Raw genomic sequence first — 22,601 nt, forward strand, 5'->3', positions numbered from 1 at the left:
TCAATCATCCAAGGTACAAGGTCCTATGCCATTGTTTATCGATTTATCTGAGACATCTGTGCAGAAAGTCATTCAAAGCTAAGTATCCCAATCAAGGGCCCAATGCCCTTCTGGCCTTCAAATCTTACTTGGATTTCTGTTTTCATACATATATTTCACCTATATATTATTATAAATATTGCAGGTTCCCAATACCATTCTTCATCCAGCAGAGTGATTCCTAAGCCACATCAAACAGGTTCTTAACCCTAACCATACACTGTTCCCTCAATCTAACTTTACAGAAGAGCAGGGACAGAGTGGGTCTTACAATACAGGAATGTGGGGGATCTTCCACCTGCTGAGAAACTCAAAGGCCCATGCAGAAATGATCCCTGGAGAAGATGTAGGCAGCTATGAAGGACCTGAGAGAGCAGAAGTCATCTTCCATGGCAAACAACCTGGTCAGGATGAAGGGATGTGTCTGAATGAGCCTCTCTCTTCTTAATGTAGACAAGATGGACCAAAGCAGGCCTGTGTGGAGAGCTGTTCCTTGGTGCCTATGGTTGATATTCCATTCTAACTTGTGAAAGTGTCACAGGAAGGAGGGGCAGCCTCCATCTCATGGGAGCCTTGGAAGCAACTGTTAGGACACAGTGGTTGCCAAGGCAGTGACCTCATTCAGTTCCTGAAGGAAGTGACCTCACCTCACTTCCTTGGTGATGGAACTCTCTGAACTTGGGATCCAGGAAGCCAGGCACCCAGAGCCAGTCCCAGTCCCAGTCCCAGTGGGCTCACTTGTTTGGATTTACCAAGGACAGAGTCAGTCTTTCTTGGTACCCACTGAGGTGAGGATTGCCAAATGCCAGGAAAGCTCTGCAGAGGGGCCTTTCCTGAGAAAGCAGGTAGTGGCTCACCGCTGGCTCCTGACAACTTCACAGAGTTGGCCAAGGAGGCCAGATGTGAGACAGGACAGGCCCTTTCGGGGGAACATAGTATGGCCCACCAGTCAGACGACACTCCGGGCAGTCACAGACCAACTTGGAAGGAGGTGCCTTTGTGGGTGTGGGTGTGAGTTTGTGGTTTTGTCTCATGTTCTGAGAATAGGTAGGAAAGGCGGTTTGTTTGGTTTGGAGTGGACTGTTTCTAGTAAGGCTTTTGACAAGGCGAGTGTTTCTATGTTTGTGTATCCCACTGTGTCCCTGGTTGTAGACATTAGAAAAGAGAATGCATCAATGGATGTGTCCTGTCTAGTAGAAAGCTTCCCAGCATTCATCCTGCCCAATTGATGAATGGACTGCGGCTTGCCTTATGGATGGGCAACACCTACTATCTTCCTAAGTTCCTGTTTTCTTCCTGAATTCTGGCCACTCTCCAGAACAGGCTCATGGTTTTGTGTCCAAGATATGTACCACCTCCAAGCTCGGTGACATGGCCATGTACTGGATAGTTGAAAGGAATGGTGAGCATCTCAGAAAACTCAGATATCAGTGTGACCAGTAAAGTCTCCCTGGAGAACCCCTGCTTTGGGCCTTTGGCTTACCTATTGTTCTGTTGCCCTGAATGTCAGGAAGGCCTTTGCCTCAGGGCACCCCTTTGTGAAGCCTGAAGAAAACAGTTTTCAAATGGAAATGAATGGGCATCACCTATGGCTCTTTGCTTAATTGCTTTGCAAAGGGATGTGTCTGAATCAGCCTCTTGGCCCTGTGTCAGGCTGTGGCTTAGATAGTCAGCACCTCATGGATCCAAAGAAAGATCCCATGTGTGCATCCAAAGCCAAATTGGCACAAAAGCAGTCATCCTGGATGAGGTCTCTCGCCTTCCTCTGTAAGGTTCCTGACCTCCATCAAGTGAGAATAGGGATCCTTTGTGTCAAATGAGTCCTTCAAAGCCATGCAGAGGCTAGCCCATAGGTGCTTGGGTTTTCTCATGACTCCAGTTCACACAAAGAATCTATACCCGGCAGTCAGTAGGCCTCCAATTGGAGAAGTAGAGCAGTATTAAAGGCAGGCCTATTTGATCACTCCAGGTTCACAGGAAGGGTGTCCAGTCCACCCTGACATTAGGCAAATGAGAGGCAAGGGAGCTTATTGTGGACACTGTCTTGGGCTGTGCCCCTCATGGAAACCTCCAGCCAGAGGTTATGATGAGTGTCTATATGGAAGAAGATGAGGGCCATGTGGCAGTGTTTTGGTTTGAATTGTGGTGTGGCAGTGGGAAGAGATGACTGGGTCCACCTGGGCTTGAACTCTGGTGTGATTCCCCTTGGAGACTGAGTTCTGGAACTGACCTCAGAGAAGTATTGCCGTGAATTGTGTCGGGATGTTAGGAGGCCACGCATGAGAGTCGCCCTTGGAAACTGAGATCTAGGCCCAGGCTGGCTTTCCACAGAGCACTGGGAATCTCAGCCCGGATATCACATGATTTTATTCTTAAAGACCTGGCAGCCATCGTGGAGAGTCCAAACACACGTGGACCTCACATTGTAGACCTCAATGGGCCTGGCTTCCTGTGACCTTTTGGCCACTCTTTGGGAAGCCCTGTTTGTGAGAGTTCCCCAGAGCTTTCGTTGAAATGAGCTTCCTCACCATTTAATGGTTCCTGAAGGAATGGAAACCCACAGTGCCTCCAACTTCATCCTTTAAAAATGGCTAGCTAGATAAATACCATGACATTTTTGAAATTCCCATGACCAGGTGGCACTGGAGAACCTTTGGATGTCCTGTTGCTGATCATGAGTGGACCAGACAGTGCCTTGATTGACTGGGTTTCATGAAAATGGTGTAAAACAGAGATGCCAGTAAGTTGGGGCCTGCTGAGTAGTGGGCCTAGAGCAGTGGTGTGCAGGTGTGTGATAAAACATCTGTGGTGGGGCCATGTGGATCTGCCATTGGCTTCCAAATGGCTTGTGACTGACATGGTGCAGTGAGCAGACCCTTCTATGTAAAGGCATCTTGTTATATGGAGAGGTTTCAGGGCAATGTTCAGAATCAGGTTGCTATGGTCAAGGGGGCAAGCTCTGTGGGATAGAAGCCTGGCTGGTGCATTCTCCTAGGACCTTGACCCACCACACGTGACAGAACTCCCTCCAGCACTGTGTCCCAGTTGAACTCCTTGTATTTCCTGAAGCAAATTCCAAACTCCCAGTGCAGCAGCAAGAAACACCAGGAAAAGTGGAGGATGACCAAATGGCTTCACAGTCCACACAGGGAGACACTTAGACCCCAGTGGCCACAGTTTACCTGCAAAGAGAGAATTCAGCACTTCTGCCTCATGTTCATTGGAAAATCAGAAACCATGTCCTCCAGGTCACATAGATGCAGACCTGGTTTGATGGTCTCACTACAAAGGAAGCTAAAGCTCCTGACAACAACATATATTTCAAGTGCCCAACCTCAGAAGCAGTTTCTCACAAAGTCTTTAGGCCAGCAGAGCTCCACGTTTGTGGAGTGTTTACCCTCTCCCTTACTCATGGAAATTAGTCTACCACCTCCAAGGTTGTGAACTCCTGAGCATTTTCCATTCCACATATGTATTCACAGCATTTCTAACTCTTCTCCTCAAATTGTGTCTTACTTATTGTGAAGGTAATCTCAAGGCAATGTTCTGGATGAGAGTGGGAAGATTTTTTTGTAGCACATATTGGCCTACACATTGGATTCATTTTCCTACTTTCCGTTCAAAATACTGAATCCCTGACACTAACCCATACCCTACTAGATTGTGACTACGAATACTAATATGATGGAGAAAAATAACTCAAACAGAATAGAAATACAGGCAGTTCAGAGCAGGCCTGGTGTATAGTTGGACTGGCCTTTGGCATTATAAAGGGTAGGTGTTATAAATCTAGTCCAATTTAATAGAAATAGTTCTCCATGTGTTTTGAATGATAACATATATGTGAATTCCTGTCTCCCTTTCTCTGTAGCCTATTCAGCAACATGCATTTTTACATGCACATAGAGAATCCTACCTCCTATCCCACGTCCATTCTTGTGAGGTGGCTGACTTGGCAGATACAAACTGTGAGAAGAGATCACTCTTCCTAAACGCTGTTGGAACTGAGAATTCAACCTCCAGGTGAGCTTCCCACTTGAACAACATGGTACATAAATACATGTTCAGTAAAATAAATATTTTTGGATCTGTGGATGATAAATATTTCATGATGAATTTCGATCGGCATATATATTTCTACTCTTTAATGTCTGTGTTTGTGTGTGTGTGTTTTTTTTTGTGTATATATATATATATATATATATATATACACACACACATACACACACTCTCCAGATTTTTCAAAATATGAAATGTATGTGTCATATTATATACTCCCTAAATTCATTCATGTTCATATATGTGGATTTATAATCAACTTTTCACAAGATTATTCTCAGAAATAGTCATCCACCTGCAATACATATTTGTTTCCTAGTGCTGAAATCCTAATATTTCTACAGTAACTGACCCAGTTTAACATGAATGCAAGTAGATTCCTATGGGACATGATGTGTATTTTGACGTTCATTTTTATTCTACACTGGTACATTACTATTTCTTCAGTTGATTCACATCACAGGATATGTATTTCATCCTCAAGTTCACAAATTTCCAGGCATTTATTTCCCTTTCAATCACTTCCTGCTTCAGAACACATGTATTCCTCCACGTTTCTTGACTGGTCTTTTCATGAGACTTCTTTCCAAACACATTCTTTTCCATTTCCATAATCCCTTGTGAAGCAAAACTCACACCCCCTTCATGGTGAACCATAACCCCAATATCACCATTAGATGTATAACTGGTTAGAATGAATGGTTGTGTATCAATATTAGATTTCCTATATATTTTCAGATATCAATGCAATCCATTATTTAAATTGGAACCTGTTATAATATTTATTCACAGTATGGTCTATTCATGCATTATCTCTATATTCATAGACCCAGGGTACACCTATTTGTACCCCCAAAGGCTAATTTATTTGTCTTCAACATATTACTCCCAGAAATGGTGGAAGAAACACTCATGTCACCTGATCTACATATACATTTTATCACAGTGATATTCTGGACACAAAATGCAAAGGTCACACTTATGATTGCACCAAAGCCTCATTGGAAAGTGAGCATGGATTACTAAAAACATCCTTGTCCAGGTTGCCTAATGCTCTCAAATGTCAATGCTATTGGTGACTACACATTTGTTTCTTCCTAAGATGATATATTCAACCTCAACCCCGTTGAAAATGTCTAATCCACTCACTCACTTCATATTTTGCCTGATTTCCTCTTGTCTCTATTGATATCTGCTTTCCTACATATGTTCCCCAGTTCATCATTGTGACTGACTCTTCACATGTGCTGACGTTTACATTCACTCTCTAACCGACACCCTATTGCTAAAGAACTTTTGGTGCAAATTGCATACTCACTCTTCTTCCAAAACTTACCAACTATCTTCCTAATCCTACCTACTATCCCTTTTTGACTGGATGTTCTCTTCTACATTCAATCATCCAAGGTACAAGGTCCTATGCCATTGTATATCGATTTATCTGAGACATCTGTGCAGAAAGTCATTCAAAGCTAAGTATCCCAATCAAGGGCCCAATGCCCTTCTGGCCTTCAAATCTTACTTGGATTTCTGTTTTCATACATATATTTCACCTATATATTATTATAAATATCGCAGGTTCCCAATACCATTCTTCATCCAGCAGAGTGATTCCTAAGCCACATCAAACAGGTTCTTAACCCTAACCATACACTGTTCCCTCAATCTAACTTTACAGAAGAGCAGGGACAGAGTGGGTCTTACAATACAGGAATGTGGGGGATCTTCCACCTGCTGAGAACCTCAAAGGTCCATGCAGAAATGATCCCTGGAGAAGATGTAGGCAGCTATGAAGGACCTGAGAGAGCAGAAGTCATCATCCATGGCAAACAACCTGGTCAGGATGAAGGGATGTGTCTGAATGAGCCTCTCTCTTCTTAATGTAGACAAGATGGACCAAAGCAGGCCTGTGTGGAGAGCTGTTCCTTGGTGCCTATGGTTGATATTCCATTCTAACTTGTGAAAGTGTCACAGGAAGGAGGGGCAGCCTCCATCTCATGGGAGCCTTGGAAGCAACTGTTAGGACACAGTGGTTGCCAAGGCAGTGACCTCATTCAGTTCCTGAAGGAAGTGACCTCACCTCACTTCCTTGGTGATGGAACTCTCTGAACTTGGGATCCAGGAAGCCAGGCACCCAGAGCCAGTCCCAGTCCCAGTCCCAGTGGGCTCACTTGTTTGGATTTACCAAGGACAGAGTCAGTCTTTCTTGGTACCCACTGAGGTGAGGATTGCCAAATGCCAGGAAAGCTCTGCAGAGGGGCCTTTCCTGAGAAAGCAGGTAGTGGCTCACCGCTGGCTCCTGACAACTTCACAGAGTTGGCCAAGGAGGCCAGATGTGAGACAGGACAGGCCCTTTCGGGGGAACATAGTATGGCCCACCAGTCAGACGACACTCCGGGCAGTCACAGACCAACTTGGAAGGAGGTGCCTTTGTGGGTGTGGGTGTGAGTTTGTGGTTTTGTCTCATGTTCTGAGAATAGGTAGGAAAGGCGGTTTGTTTGGTTTGGAGTGGACTGTTTCTAGTAAGGCTTTTGACAAGGCGAGTGTTTCTATGTTTGTGTATCCCACTGTGTCCCTGGTTGTAGACATTAGAAAAGAGAAAGCATCAATGGATGTGTCCTGTCTAGTAGAAAGCTTCCCAGCATTCATCCTGCCCAATTGATGAATGGACTGTGGCTTGCCTTATGGATGGGCAACACCTACTATCTTCCTAAGTTCCTGTTTTCTTCCTGAATTCTGGCCACTCTCCAGAATAGGCTCATGGTTTTGTGTCCAAGATATGTACCACCTCCAAGCTCGGTGACATGGCCATGTACTGGATAGTTGAAAGGAATGGTGAGCATCTCAGAAAACTCAGATATCAGTGTGACCAGTAAAGTCTCCCTGGAGAACCCCTGCTTTGGGCCTTTGGCTTACCTATTGTTCTGTGGCCCTGAATGTCAGGAAGGCCTTTGCCTCAGGGCACCCCTTTGTGAAGCCTGAAGAAAACAGTTTTCAAATGGAAATGAATGGGCATCACCTATGGCTCTTTGCTTAATTGCTTTGCAAAGGGATGTGTCTGAATCAGCCTCTTGGCCCTGTGTCAGGCTGTGGCTTAGATACTCAGCACCTCATGGATCCAAAGAAAGATCCCATGTGTGCATCCAAAGCCAAATTGGCACAAAAGCAGTCATCCTGGATGAGGTCTCTCGCCTTCCTCTGTAAGGTTCCTGACCTCCATCAAGTGAGAATAGGGATCCTTTGTGTCAAATGAGTCCTTCAAAGCCATGCAGAGGCTAGCCCATAGGTGCTTGGGTTTTCTCATGACTCCAGTTCACACAAAGAATCTATACCCGGCAGTCAGTAGGCCTCCAATTGGAGAAGTAGAGCAGTATTAAAGGCAGGCCTATTTGATCACTCCAGGTTCACAGGAAGGGTGTCCAGTCCACCCTGACATTAGGCAAATGAGAGGCAAGGGAGCTTATTGTGGACACTGTCTTGGGCTGTGCCCCTCATGGAAACCTCCAGCCAGAGGTTATGATGAGTGTCTATATGGAAGAAGATGAGGGCCATGTGGCAGTGTTTTGGTTTGAATTGTGGTGTGGCAGTGGGAAGAGATGACTGGGTCCACCTGGGCTTGAACTCTGGTGTGATTCCCCTTGGAGACTGAGTTCTGGAACTGACCTCAGAGAAGTATTGCCGTGAATTGTGTCGGGATGTTAGGAGGCCACGCATGAGAGTCGCCCTTGGAAACTGAGATCTAGGCCCAGGCTGGCTTTCCACAGAGCACTGGGAATCTCAGCCCGGATATCACATGATTTTATTCTTAAAGACCTGGCAGCCATCGTGGAGAGTCCAAACACACGTGGACCTCACATTGTAGACCTCAATGGGCCTGGCTTCCTGTGACCTTTTGGCCACTCTTTGGGAAGCCCTGTTTGTGAGAGTTCCCCAGAGCTTTCGTTGAAATGAGCTTCCTCACCATTTAATGGTTCCTGAAGGAATGGAAACCCACAGTGCCTCCAACTTCATCCTTTAAAAATGGCTAGCTAGATAAATACCATGACATTTTTGAAATTCCCATGACCAGGTGGCACTGGAGAACCTTTGGATGTCCTGTTGCTGATCATGAGTGGACCAGACAGTGCCTTGATTGACTGGGTTTCATGAAAATGGTGTAAAACAGAGATGCCAGTAAGTTGGGGCCTGCTGAGTAGTGGGCCTAGAGCAGTGGTGTGCAGGTGTGTGATAAAACATCTGTGGTGGGGCCATGTGGATCTGCCATTGGCTTCCAAATGGCTTGTGACTGACATGGTGCAGTGAGCAGACCCTTCTATGTAAAGGCATCTTGTTATATGGAGAGGTTTCAGGGCAATGTTCAGAATCAGGTTGCTATGGTCAAGGGGGCAAGCTCTGTGGGATAGAAGCCTGGCTGGTGCATTCTCCTAGGACCTTGACCCACCACACGTGACAGAACTCCCTCCAGCACTGTGTCCCAGTTGAACTCCTTGTATTTCCTGAAGCAAATTCCAAACTCCCAGTGCAGCAGCAAGAAACACCAGGAAACGTGGAGGATGACCAAATGACTTCACAGTCCACACAGGGAGACACTTAGACCCCAGTGGCCACAGTTTACCTGCAAAGAGAGAATTCAGCACTTCTGCCTCATGTTCATTGGAAAATCAGAAACCATGTCCTCCAGGTCACATAGATGCAGACCTGGTTTGATAGTCTCACTACAAAGGAAGCTAAAGCTCCTGACAACAACATATATTTCAAGTGCCCAACCTCAGAAGCAGTTTCTCACAAAGTCTTTAGGCCAGCAGAGCTCCACGTTTGTGGAGTGTTTACCCTGTCCCTTACTCATGGAAACTAGTCTACCACCTCCAAGGTTGTGAACTCCTGAGCATTTTCCATTCCACATATGTATTCACAGCATTTCTAACTCTTCTCCTCAAATTGTGTCTTACTTATTGTGAAGGTAATCTCAAGGCAATGTTCTGGATGAGAGTGGGAAGATTTTTTTGTAGCACATATTGGCCTACACATTGGATTCATTTTCCTATTTTCCGTTCGAAATACTGAATCCCTGACACTAACCCATACCCTACTAGATTGTGACTACGAATACTAATATGATGGAGAAAAATAACTCAAACAGAATAGAAATACAGGCAGTTCAGAGCAGGCCTGGTGTATAGTTGGACTGGCCTTTGGCATTATAAAGGGTAGGTGTTATAAATCTAGTCCAATTTAATAGAAATAGTTCTCCATGTGCTTTGAATGTTAACAAATATGTGAATTCTGTCTCCCTTTCTCTGTAGCCTATTCAGCAACATGCATTTTCACATGCACATAGAGAATCCTACCTCCTATCCCACGTCCATTCTTGTGAGGTGGCTGACTTGGCAGATACAAACTGTGAGAAGAGATCACTCCTCCTAAACGCTGTTGGAACTGAGAATTCAACCTCCAGGTGAGCTTCCCACTTGAACAACATGGTACATAAATACATGTTCAGTAAAATAAATATTTTTGGATCTGTGGATGATAAATATTTCATGATGAATTTCGATCGGCATATATATTTCTACTCTTTAATGTCTGTGTTTGTGTGTGTGTGTTTTTTGTGTGTGTATATATATATATATATATATATATATATATATATATATATATATATATATATATACACACACACACATACACACACTCTCCAGATTTTTCAAAATATGAAATGTATGTGTCATATTATATACTCCCTAAATTCATTCATGTTCATATATGTGGATTTATAATCAACTTTTCACAAGATTATTCTCAGAAATAGTCATCCACCTGCAATACATATTTGTTTCCTAGTGCTGAAATCCTAATATTTCTACAGTAACTGACCCAGTTTAACATGAATGCAAGTAGATTCCTATGGGACATGATGTGTATTTTGACGTTCATTTTTATTCTACACTGGTACATTACTATTTCTTCAGTTGATTCACATCACAGGATATGTATTTCATCCTCAAGTTCACAAATTTCCAGGCATTTATTTCCCTTTCAATCACTTCCTGCTTCAGAACACATGTATTCCTCCACGTTTCTTGACTGGTCTTTTCATGAGACTTCTTTCCAAACACATTCTTTTCCATTTCCATAATCCCTTGTGAAGCAAAACTCACACCCCCTTCATGGTGAACCATAACCCCAATATCACCATTAGATGTATAACTGGTTAGAATGAATGGTTGTGTATCAATATTAGATTTCCTATATATTTTCAGATATCAATGCAATCCATTATTTAAATTGGAACCTGTTATAATATTTATTCACAGTATGGTCTATTCATGCATTATCTCTATATTCATAGACCCAGGGTACACCTATTTGTACCCCCAAAGGCTAATTTATATGTCTTCAACATATTACTCCCAGAAATGGTGGAAGAAACACTCATGTCACCTGATCTACATATACATTTTATCACAGTGATATTCTGGACACAAAATGCAAAGGTCACACTTATGATTGCACCAAAGCCTCATTGGAAAGTGAGCATGGATTAATAAAAACATCCTTGTCCAGGTTGCCTAATGCTCTCAAATGTCAATGCTATTGGTGACTACACATTTGTTTCTTCCTAAGATGATATATTCAACCTCAACCCCGTTGAAAATGTCTAATCCACTCACTCACTTTATATTTTGCCTGATTTCCTCATGTCTCTATTGATATCTGCTTTCCTACATATGTTCCCCAGTTCATCATTGTGACTGACTCTTCACATGTGCTGACGTTTACATTCACTCTCTAACCGACACCCTATTGCTAAAGAACTTTTGGTCCAAATTGCATACTCACTCTTCTTCCAAAACTTACCAACTATCTTCCTAATCCTACCTACTATCCCTTTTTGACTGGATGTTCTCTTCTACATTCAATCATCCAAGGTACAAGGTCCTATGCCATTGTATATCGATTTATCTGAGACATCTGTGCAGAAAATCATTCAAAGCTAAGTATCCCAATCAAGGGCCCAATGCCCTTCTGGCCTTCAAATCTTACTTGGATTTCTGTTTTCATACATATATTTCACCTATATATTATCATAAATATCGCAGGTTCCCAATACCATTCTTCATCCAGCAGAGTGATTCCTAAGCCACATCAAACAGGTTCTTAACCCTAACCATACACTGTTCCCTCAATCTAACTTTACAGAAGAGCAGGGACAGAGTGGGTCTTACAATACAGGAATGTGGGGGATCTTCCACCTGCTGAGAACCTCAAAGGCCCATGCAGAAATGATCCCTGGAGAAGATGTAGGCAGCTATGAAGGACCTGAGAGAGCAGAAGTCATCTTCCATGGCAAACAACCTGGTCAGGATGAAGGGATGTGTCTGAATGAGCCTCTCTCTTCTTAATGTGGACAAGATGGACCAAAGCAGGCCTGTGTGGAGAGCTGTTCCTTGGTGCCTATGGTTGATATTCCATTCTAACTTGTGAAAGTGTCACAGGAAGGAGGGGCAGCCTCCATCTCATGGGAGCCTTGGAAGCAACTGTTAGGACACAGTGGTTGCCAAGGCAGTGACCTCATTCAGTTCCTGAAGGAAGTGACCTCACCTCACTTCCTTGGTGATGGAACTCTCTGAACTTGGGATCCAGGAAGCCAGGCACCCAGAGCCAGTCCCAGTCCCAGTCCCAGTGGGCTCACTTGTTTGGATTTACCAAGGACAGAGTCAGTCTTTCTTGGTACCCACTGAGGTGAGGATTGCCAAATGCCAGGAAAGCTCTGCAGAGGGGCCTTTCCTGAGAAAGCAGGTAGTGGCTCACCGCTGGCTCCTGACAACTTCACAGAGTTGGCCAAGAAGGCCAGATGTGAGACAGGACAGGCCCTTTCGGGGGAACATAGTATGGCCCACCAGTCAGACGACACTCCGGGCAGTCACAGACCAACTTGGAAGGAGGTGCCTTTGTGGGTGTGGGTGTGAGTTTGTGGTTTTGTCTCATGTTCTGAGAATAGGTAGGAAAGGCGGTTTGTTTGGTTTGGAGTGGACTGTTTCTAGTAAGGCTTTTGACAAGGCGAGTGTTTCTATGTTTGTGTATCCCACTGTGTCCCTGGTTGTAGACATTAGAAAAGAGAATGCATCAATGGATGTGTCCTGTCTAGTAGAAAGCTTCCCAGCATTCATCCTGCCCAATTGATGAATGGACTGCGGCTTGCCTTATGGATGGGCAACACCTACTATCTTCCTAAGTTCCTGTTTTCTTCCTGAATTCTGGCCACTCTCCAGAACAGGCTCATGGTTTTGTGTCCAAGATGTGTACCACCTCCAAGCTCGGTGACATGGCCATGTACTGGATAGTTGAAAGGAATGGTGAGCATCTCAGAAAACTCAGATATCAGTGTGACCAGTAAAGTCTCCCTGGAGAACCCCTGCTTTGGGCCTTTGGCTTACCTATTGTTCTGTTGCCCTGAATGTCAGGAAGGCCTTTGCCTCAGGGCACCCCTTTGTGAAGCCTGAAGAAAACAGTTTTCAAATGGAAATGAATGGGCATCACCTATGGCTCTTTGCTTAATTGCTTTGCAAAGGGATGTGTCTGAATCAGCCTCTTGGCCCTGTGTCAGGCTGTGGCTTAGATAGTCAGCACCTCATGGATCCAAAGAAAGATCCCATGTGTGCATCCAAAGCCAAATTGGCACAAAAGCAGTCATCCTGGATGAGGTCTCTCGCCTTCCTCTGTAAGGTTCCTGACCTCCATCAAGTGAGAATAGGGATCCTTTGTGTCAAATGAGTCCTTCAAAGCCATGCAGAGGCTAGCCCATAGGTGCTTGGGTTTTCTCATGACTCCAGTTCACACAAAGAATCTATACCCGGCAGTCAGTAGGCCTCCAATTGGAGAAGTAGAGCAGTATTAAAGGCAGGCCTATTTGATCACTCCAGGTTCACAGGAAGGGTGTCCAGTCCACCCTGACATTAGGCAAATGAGAGGCAAGGGAGCTTATTGTGGACACTGTCTTGGGCTGTGCCCCTCATGGAAACCTCCAGCCAGAGGTTATGATGAGTGTCTATATGGAAGAAGATGAGGGCCATGTGGCAGTGTTTTGGTTTGAATTGTGGTGTGGCAGTGGGAAGAGATGACTGGGTCCACCTGGGCTTGAACTCTGGTGTGATTCCCCTTGGAGACTGAGTTCTGGAACTGACCTCAGAGAAGTATTGCCGTGAATTGTGTCGGGATGTTAGGAGGCCACGCATGAGAGTCGCCCTTGGAAACTGAGATCTAGGCCCAGGCTGGCTTTCCACAGAGCACTGGGAATCTCAGCCCGGATATCACATGATTTTATTCTTAAAGACCTGGCAGCCATCGTGGAGAGTCCAAACACACGTGGACCTCACATTGTAGACCTCAATGGGCCTGGCTTCCTGTGACCTTTTGGCCACTCTTTGGGAAGCCCTGTTTGTGAGAGTTCCCCAGAGCTTTCGTTGAAATGAGCTTCCTCACCATTTAATGGTTCCTGAAGGAATGGAAACCCACAGTGCCTCCAACTTCATCCTTTAAAAATGGCTAGCTAGATAAATACCATGACATTTTTGAAATTCCCATGACCAGGTGGCACTGGAGAACCTTTGGATGTCCTGTTGCTGATCATGAGTGGACCAGACAGTGCCTTGATTGACTGGGTTTCATGAAAATGGTGTAAAACAGAGATGCCAGTAAGTTGGGGCCTGCTGAGTAGTGGGCCTAGAGCAGTGGTGTGCAGGTGTGTGATAAAACATCTGTGGTGGGGCCATGTGGATCTGCCATTGGCTTCCAAATGGCTTGTGACTGACATGGTGCAGTGAGCAGACCCTTCTATGTAAAGGCATCTTGTTATATGGAGAGGTTTCAGGGCAATGTTCAGAATCAGGTTGCTATGGTCAAGGGGGAAAGCTCTGTGGGATAGAAGCCTGGCTGGTGCATTCTCCTAGGACCTTGACCCACCACACGTGACAGAACTCCCTCCAGCACTGTGTCCCAGTTGAACTCCTTGTATTTCCTGAAGCAAATTCCAAACTCCCAGTGCAGCAGCAAGAAACACCAGGAAAAGTGGAGGATGACCAAATGGCTTCACAGTCCACACAGGGAGACACTTAGACCCCAGTGGCCACAGTTTACCTGCAAAGAGAGAATTCAGCACTTCTGCCTCATGTTCATTGGAAAATCAGAAACCATGTCCTCCAGGTCACATAGATGCAGACCTGGTTTGATGGTCTCACTACAAAGGAAGCTAAAGCTCCTGACAACAACATATATTTCAAGTGCCCAACCTCAGAAGCAGTTTCTCACAAAGTCTTTAGGCCAGCAGAGCTCCACGTTTGTGGAGTGTTTACCCTGTCCCTTACTCATGGAAACTAGTCTACCACCTCCAAGGTTGTGAACTCCTGAGCATTTTCCATTCCACATATGTATTCACAGCATTTCTAACTCTTCTCCTCAAATTGTGTCTTACTTATTGTGAAGGTAATCTCAAGGCAATGTTCTGGATGAGAGTGGGAAGATTTTTTTGTAGCACATATTGGCCTACACATTGGATTCATTTTCCTATTTTCCGTTCGAAATACTGAATCCCTGACACTAACCCATACCCTACTAGATTGTGACTACGAATACTAATATGATGGAGAAAAATAACTCAAACAGAATAGAAATACAGGCAGTTCAGAGCAGGCCTGGTGTATAGTTGGACTGGCCTTTGGCATTATAAAGGGTAGGTGTTATAAATCTAGTCCAATTTAATAGAAATAGTTCTCCATGTGCTTTGAATGTTAACAAATATGTGAATTCTGTCTCCCTTTCTCTGTAGCCTATTCAGCAACATGCATTTTCACATGCACATAGAGAATCCCACCTCCTATCCCACGTCCATTCTTGTGAGGTGGCTGACTTGGCAGATACAAACTGTGAGAAGAGATCACTCCTCCTAAACGCTGTTGGAACTGAGAATTCAACCTCCAGGTGAGCTTCCCACTTGAACAACATGGTACATAAATACATGTTCAGTAAAATAAATATTTTTGGATCTGTGGATGATAAATATTTCATGATGAATTTCGATCGGCATATATATTTCTACTCTTTAATGTCTGTGTTTGTGTGTGTGTGTTTTTTTGTATATATATATATATATATATATATATATATATATATATATATATATATATATATATACATACACACACACACATACACACACTGTCCAGATTTTTCAAAATATGAAATGTATGTGTCATATTATATACTCCCTAAATTCATTCATGTTCATATATGTGGATTTATAATCAACTTTTCACAAGATTATTCTCAGAAATAGTCATACACCTGCAATACATATTTGTTTCCTAGTGCTGAAATCCTAATATTTCTACAGTAACTGACCCAGTTTAACATGAATGCAAGTAGATTCCTATGGGACATGATGTGTATTTTGACGTTCATTTTTATTCAACACTGGTACATTACTATTTCTTCAGTTGATTCACATCACAGGATATGTATTTCATCCTCAAGTTCACAAATTTCCAGGCATTTATTTCCCTTTCAATCACTTCCTGCTTCAGAACACATGTATTCCTCCACGTTTCTTGACTGGTCTTTTCATGAGACTTCTTTCCAAACACATTCTTTTCCATTTCCATAATCCCTTGTGAAGCAAAACTCACACCCCCTTCATGGTGAACCATAACCCCAATATCACCATTAGATGTATAACTGGTTAGAATGAATGGTTGTGTATCAATATTAGATTTCCTATATATTTTCAGATATCAATGCAATCCATTATTTAAATTGGAACCTGTTATAATATTTATTCACAGTATGGTCTATTCATGCATTATCTCTATATTCATAGACCCAGGGTACACCTATTTGTACCCCCAAAGGCTAATTTATATGTCTTCAACATATTACTCCCAGAAATGGTGGAAGAAACACTCATGTCACCTGATCTACATATACATTTTATCACAGTGATATTCTGGACACAAAATGCAAAGGTCACACTTATGATTGCACCAAAGCCTCATTGGAAAGTGAGCATGGATTAATAAAAACATCCTTGTCCAGGTTGCCTAATGCTCTCAAATGTCAATGCTATTGGTGACTACACATTTGTTTCTTCCTAAGATGATATATTCAACCTCAACCCCGTTGAAAATGTCTAATCCACTCACTCACTTCATATTTTGCCTGATTTCCTCATGTCTCTTTTGATATCTGCTTTCCTACATATGTTCCCCAGTTCATCATTGTGACTGACTCTTCACATGTGCTGACGTTTACATTCACTCTCTAACCGACACCCTATTGCTAAAGAACTTTTGGTGCAAATTGCATACTCACTCTTCTTCCAAAACTTACCAACTATCTTCCTAATCCTACCTACTATCCCTTTTTGACTGGATGTTCTCTTCTACATTCAATCATCCAAGGTACAAGGTCCTATGCCATTGTATATCGATTTATCTGAGACATCTGTGCAGAAAGTCATTCAAAGCTAAGTATCCCAATCAAGGGCCCAATGCCCTTCTGGCCTTCAAATCTTAATCTTACTTGGATTTCTGTTTTCATACATATATTTCACCTATATATTATTATACATATCGCAGGTTCCCAATACCATTCTTCATCCAGCAGAGTGATTCCTAAGCCACATCAAACAGGTTCTTAACCCTAACCATACACTGTTCCCTCAATCTAACTTTACAGAAGAGCAGGGACAGAGTGGGTCTTACAATACAGGAATGTGGGGGATCTTCCACCTGCTGAGAACCTCAAAGGCCCATGCAGAAATGATCCCTGGAGAAGATGTAGGCAGCTATGAAGGACCTGAGAGAGCAGAAGTCATCTTCCATGGCAAACAACCTGGTCAGGATGAAGGGATGTGTCTGAATGAGCCTCTCTCTTCTTAATGTAGACAAGATGGACCAAAGCAGGCCTGTGTGGAGAGCTGTTCCTTGGTGCCTATGGTTGATATTCCATTCTAACTTGTGAAAGTGTCACAGGAAGGAGGGGCAGCCTCCATCTCATGGGAGCCTTGGAAGCAACTGTTAGGACACAGTGGTTGCCAAGGCAGTGACCTCATTCAGTTCCTGAAGGAAGTGACCTCACCTCACTTCCTTGGTGATGGAACTCTCTGAACTTGGGATCCAGGAAGCCAGGCACCCAGAGCCAGTCCCAGTCCCAGTCCCAGTGGGCTCACTTGTTTGGATTTACCAAGGACAGAGTCAGTCTTTCTTGGTACCCACTGAGGTGAGGATTGCCAAATGCCAGGAAAGCTCTGCAGAGGGGCCTTTCCTGAGAAAGCAGGTAGTGGCTCACCGCTGGCTCCTGACAACTTCACAGAGTTGGCCAAGGAGGCCAGATGTGAGACAGGACAGGCCCTTTCGGGGGAACATAGTATGGCCCACCAGTCAGACGACACTCCGGGCAGTCACAGACCAACTTGGAAGGAGGTGCCTTTGTGGGTGTGGGTGTGAGTTTGTGGTTTTGTCTCATGTTCTGAGAATAGGTAGGAAAGGCGGTTTGTTTGGTTTGGAGTGGACTGTTTCTAGTAAGGCTTTTGACAAGGCGAGTGTTTCTATGTTTGTGTATCCCACTGTGTCCCTGGTTGTAGACATTAGAAAAGAGAATGCATCAATGGATGTGTCCTGTCTAGTAGAAAGCTTCCCAGCATTCATCCTGCCCAATTGATGAATGGACTGTGGCTTGCCTTATGGATGGGCGACACCTACTATCTTCCTAAGTTCCTGTTTTCTTCCTGAATTCTGGCCACTCTCCAGAACAGGCTCATGGTTTTGTGTCCAAGATATGTACCACCTCCAAGCTCGGTGACATGGCCATGTACTGGATAGTTGAAAGGAATGGTGAGCATCTCAGAAAACTCAGATATCAGTGTGACCAGTAAAGTCTCCCTGGAGAACCCCTGCTTTGGGCCTTTGGCTTACCTATTGTTCTGTTGCCCTGAATGTCAGGAAGGCCTTTGCCTCAGGGCACCCCTTTGTGAAGCCTGAAGAAAACAGTTTTCAAATGGAAATGAATGGGCATCACCTATGGCTCTTTGCTTAATTGCTTTGCAAAGGGATGTGTCTGAATCAGCCTCTTGGCCCTGTGTGAGGCTGTGGCTTAGATAGTCAGCACCTCATGGATCCAAAGAAAGATCCCATGTGTGCATCCAAAGCCAAATTGGCACAAAAGCAGTCATCCTGGATGAGGTCTCTCGCCTTCCTCTGTAAGGTTCCTGACCTCCATCAAGTGAGAATAGGGATCCTTTGTGTCAAATGAGTCCTTCAAAGCCATGCAGAGGCTAGCCCATAGGTGCTTGGGTTTTCTCATGACTCCAGTTCACACAAAGAATCTATACCCGGCAGTCAGTAGGCCTCCAATTGGAGAAGTAGAGCAGTATTAAAGGCAGGCCTATTTGATCACTCCAGGTTCACAGGAAGGGTGTCCAGTCCACCCTGACATTAGGCAAATGAGAGGCAAGGGAGCTTATTGTGGACACTGTCTTGGGCTGTGCCCCTCATGGAAACCTCCAGCCAGAGGTTATGATGAGTGTCTATATGGAAGAAGATGAGGGCCATGTGGCAGTGTTTTGGTTTGAATTGTGGTGTGGCAGTGGGAAGAGATGACTGGGTCCACCTAGGCTTGAACTCTGGTGTGATTCCCCTTGGAGACTGAGTTCTGGAACTGACCTCAGAGAAGTATTGCCGTGAATTGTGTCGGGATGTTAGGAGGCCACGCATGAGAGTCGCCCTTGGAAACTGAGATCTAGGCCCAGGCTGGCTTTCCACAGAGCACTGGGAATCTCAGCCCGGATATCACATGATTTTATTCTTAAAGACCTGGCAGCCATCGTGGAGAGTCCAAACACACGTGGACCTCACATTGTAGACCTCAATGGGCCTGGCTTCCTGTGACCTTTTGGCCACTCTTTGGGAAGCCCTGTTTGTGAGAGTTCCCCAGAGCTTTCGTTGAAATGAGCTTCCTCACCATTTAATGGTTCCTGAAGGAATGGAAACCCACAGTGCCTCCAACTTCATCCTTTAAAAATGGCTAGCTAGATAAATACCATGACATTTTTGAAATTCCCATGACCAGGTGGCACTGGAGAACCTTTGGATGTCCTGTTGCTGATCATGAGTGGACCAGACAGTGCCTTGATTGACTGGGTTTCATGAAAATGGTGTAAAACAGAGATGCCAGTAAGTTGGGGCCTGCTGAGTAGTGGGCCTAGAGCAGTGGTGTGCAGGTGTGTGATAAAACATCTGTGGTGGGGCCATGTGGATCTGCCATTGGCTTCCAAATGGCTTGTGACTGACATGGTGCAGTGAGCAGACCCTTCTATGTAAAGGCATCTTGTTATATGGAGAGGTTTCAGGGCAATGTTCAGAATCAGGTTGCTATGGTCAAGGGGGAAAGCTCTGTGGGATAGAAGCCTGGCTGGTGCATTCTCCTAGGACCTTGACCCACCACACGTGACAGAACTCCCTCCAGCACTGTGTCCCAGTTGAACTCCTTGTATTTCCTGAAGCAAATTCCAAACTCCCAGTGCAGCAGCAAGAAACACCAGGAAAAGTGGAGGATGACCAAATGGCTTCACAGTCCACACAGGGAGACACTTAGACCCCAGTGGCCACAGTTTACCTGCAAAGAGAGAATTCAGCACTTCTGCCTCATGTTCATTGGAAAATCAGAAACCATGTCCTCCAGGTCACATAGATGCAGACCTGGTTTGATGGTCTCACTACAAAGGAAGCTAAAGCTCCTGACAACAACATATATTTCAAGTGCCCAACCTCAGAAGCAGTTTCTCACAAAGTCTTTAGGCCAGCAGAGCTCCACGTTTGTGGAGTGTTTACCCTGTCCCTTACTCATGGAAACTAGTCTACCACCTCCAAGGTTGTGAACTCCTGAGCATTTTCCATTCCACATATGTATTCACAGCATTTCTAACTCTTCTCCTCAAATTGTGTCTTACTTATTGTGAAGGTAATCTCAAGGCAATGTTCTGGATGAGAGTGGGAAGATTTTTTTGTAGCACATATTGGCCTACACATTGGATTCATTTTCCTATTTTCCGTTCGAAATACTGAATCCCTGACACTAACCCATACCCTACTAGATTGTGACTACGAATACTAATATGATGGAGAAAAATAACTCAAACAGAATAGAAATACAGGCAGTTCAGAGCAGGCCTGGTGTATAGTTGGACTGGCCTTTGGCATTATAAAGGGTAGGTGTTATAAATCTAGTCCAATTTAATAGAAATAGTTCTCCATGTGCTTTGAATGTTAACAAATATGTGAATTCTGTCTCCCTTTCTCTGTAGCCTATTCAGCAACATGCATTTTCACATGCACATAGAGAATCCCACCTCCTATCCCACGTCCATTCTTGTGAGGTGGCTGACTTGGCAGATACAAACTGTGAGAAGAGATCACTCCTCCTAAACGCTGTTGGAACTGAGAATTCAACCTCCAGGTGAGCTTCCCACTTGAACAACATGGTACATAAATACATGTTCAGTAAAATAAATATTTTTGGATCTGTGGATGATAAATATTTCATGATGAATTTCGATTGGCATATATATTTCTACTCTTTAATGTCTGTGTTTGTGTGTGTGTGTTTTTTGTGTGTATATATATATATATATATATATATATATATATGTATACACACACACACACATACACACACTGTCCAGATTTTTCAAAATATGAAATGTATGTGTCATATTATATACTCCCTAAATTCATTCATGTTCATATATGTGGATTTATAATCAACTTTTCACAAGATTATTCTCAGAAATAGTCATACACCTGCAATACATATTTGTTTCCTAGTGCTGAAATCCTAATATTTCTACAGTAACTGACCCAGTTTAACATGAATGCAAGTAGATTCCTATGGGACATGATGTGTATTTTGACGTTCATTTTTATTCAACACTGGTACATTACTATTTCTTCAGTTGATTCACATCACAGGATATGTATTTCATCCTCAAGTTCACAAATTTCCAGGCATTTATTTCCCTTTCAATCACTTCCTGCTTCAGAACACATGTATTCCTCCACATTTCTTGACTGGTCTTTTCATGAGACTTCTTTCCAAACACATTCTTTTCCATTTCCATAATCCCTTGTGAAGCAAAACTCACACCCCCTTCATGGTGAACCATAACCCCAATATCACCATTAGATGTATAACTGGTTAGAATGAATGGTTGTGTATCAATATTAGATTTCCTATATATTTTCAGATATCAATGCAATCCATTATTTAAATTGGAACCTGTTATAATATTTATTCACAGTATGGTCTATTCATGCATTATCTCTATATTCATAGACCCAGGGTACACCTATTTGTACCCCCAAAGGCTAATTTATATGTCTTCAACATATTACTCCCAGAAATGGTGGAAGAAACACTCATGTCACCTGATCTACATATACATTTTATCACAGTGATATTCTGGACACAAAATGCAAAGGTCACACTTATGATTGCACCAAAGCCTCATTGGAAAGTGAGCATGGATTAATAAAAACATCCTTGTCCAGGTTGCCTAATGCTCTCAAATGTCAATGCTATTGGTGACTACACATTTGTTTCTTCCTAAGATGATATATTCAACCTCAACCCCGTTGAAAATGTCTAATCCACTCACTCACTTTATATTTTGCCTGATTTCCTCATGTCTCTATTGATATCTGCTTTCCTACATATGTTCCCCAGTTCATCATTGTGACTGACTCTTCACATGTGCTGCCGTTTACATTCACTCTCTAACCGACACCCTATTGCTAAAGAACTTTTGGTCCAAATTGCATACTCACTCTTCTTCCAAAACTTACCAACTATCTTCCTAATCCTACCTACTATCCCTTTTTGACTGGATGTTCTCTTCTACATTCAATCATCCAAGGTACAAGGTCCTATGCCATTGTATATCGATTTATCTGAGACATCTGTGCAGAAAGTCATTCAAAGCTAAGTATCCCAATCAAGGGCCCAATGCCCTTCTGGCCTTCAAATCTTACTTGGATTTCTGTTTTCATACATATATTTCACCTATATATTATTATAAATATTGCAGGTTCCCAATACCATTCTTCATCCAGCAGAGTGATTCCTAAGCCACATCAAACAGGTTCTTAACCCTAACCATACACTGTTCCCTCAATCTAACTTTACAGAAGAGCAGGGACAGAGTGGGTCTTACAATACAGGAATGTGGGGGATCTTCCACCTGCTGAGAAACTCAAAGGCCCATGCAGAAATGATCCCTGGAGAAGATGTAGGCAGCTATGAAGGACCTGAGAGAGCAGAAGTCATCTTCCATGGCAAACAACCTGGTCAGGATGAAGGGATGTGTCTGAATGAGCCTCTCTCTTCTTAATGTAGACAAGATGGACCAAAGCAGGCCTGTGTGGAGAGCTGTTCCTTGGTGCCTATGGTTGATATTC

The sequence above is a fragment of the Spermophilus citellus genome (assembly GCF_964194105.1).
Source record: "Spermophilus citellus genome assembly, chromosome: 12".
Classification (NCBI taxonomy): Eukaryota; Metazoa; Chordata; class Mammalia; order Rodentia; family Sciuridae; genus Spermophilus; species Spermophilus citellus.